Here is a 1629-nt window from a genome sequence, read left to right on the forward strand (position 1 = left end):
AATGCCGAGGGTCCAATGGGCCCAGGTCGCTCTATCCCACTCACTGTCGCTTGCCAGGGACATATATAGAACTATGAGACCCTTCCTTCGTGAAAAAAATTTATCATTTATGTTCGCAAATATCTACAATATTTAATTACAATATACTAAAGATATATTGCCACGTGGACATTAAGAGATTGTATTTTCATATGTAAATTTTTTAAATTCCAGTCCTCGATTTTTCGCGATAAATATGTCCATATTTTTTACGGTCCTCCATTGAAAAATATGCTTTCGCAAATAGTAAACTTATAAATTTTACAGAAATTGTTATTAATACAAATTTTACATTGTGTTATTTTTATATGTGTTTCATTTCCTGATTTACGGAATGAAAATTGTGACTAAAATTGATTAAGCATTTCGTATCACCTTTTACAAACGTATGTGCATAAATATATTACATGCAGCATATTTTATATACAATTCCAGGAACGTATATAGTACAAAGCACAACTCTGTTTGAAAGCAACCGAATAAAAGTCAGTCCTTCTCCTTCTTTCCAACGAATGAATGCCTTGGCCCGAGTCAGATCCAGGTTGTTTTCTTCTCCCTACCTTGGGGATCTCAGGGATATAGTTAGTGCCAACAGTACCCCGATCATCGACTTTCCGCTCGAGGTTCAATCACGCGAAACCGGTTTTTCGCCTGATTACACCTTCCGAGAACGACCCGAGCTCGGTTCTCGAGCTGGATCGGAGAAATTTACATCGACGCGATCCAGAAATCGCCGCTGCGATCTCTTGCAGTCGACGTTAGGTTATCGAGACCGGGGATGATAGAGAGTTCGGGGTCAATTCGAAACGAAGAGCCGGGGTGGGTATTCGAAGTTTACGGCGATGAGAGGAGCAGCTGCCGCAGCAAATGCTCGTACATCTGCTGAGACACGACCGAGAGAAGTTTATCGCGGAGGTCTCTCTCCTCTCAGTGTAAGCCCTCTCGCTGTAGAATCCGTTTTGGTTTTGGATATACAAAATCCAATAAAAAATATTAGAAACTTATGACACTTTCCACTACGGAAAGCCTGTCGAATTAATTATCTTTCATATATTTGTGACAAATCTTTCTCGCAAATTATAATTGAAAATGCAACTTATCAAAATTTAATCTCACTCATCAGAATCGAAGATCCCGCAAAGTTTAATGCTTTATATGACAGAAGACAATATAAAAGCGATATATTAAATAATGACTTAAGCTGGAAATCAGTCAAGTTAAGAATAATTAAATTAATTGATTATATTAGAGGTAAAAAATATATATATATAAAATAAAATAAAAAATTATTAATTTGATCAGGATGTAATACTATCCCACACAATTTAAAATTAATTTTTTTTATTTAAGACTAGAGATCGTATTCTTATTAAATTTAGATGAGACTTTAAACAAAATATATATATATATATATATATATATATATATATATATATATATATATATATATATATATATATATATATATATATATATATATATATATATATATATATATATATATATATATATATATATATATATATATATATATATATATATATATATATATATATATATATATATATATATATATATATATATATATAT

The 1629-nt window shown here is 31.6% G+C and overlaps 1 protein-coding gene across 2 annotated transcripts in view; it reads right to left on the bottom strand.

Moving 5' to 3' along the window:
• The window catches only part of LOC115237985 (protein numb), a 75489-nt gene that overhangs the window by 28644 nt on the left and 45216 nt on the right, over positions 1 to 1629 (bottom strand). The window lies entirely within an intron of this gene.

This window comes from Formica exsecta, unplaced genomic scaffold, assembly GCF_003651465.1.
Source record: "Formica exsecta isolate Colony F162 unplaced genomic scaffold, ASM365146v1 scaffold115, whole genome shotgun sequence".
Classification (NCBI taxonomy): Eukaryota; Metazoa; Arthropoda; class Insecta; order Hymenoptera; family Formicidae; genus Formica; species Formica exsecta.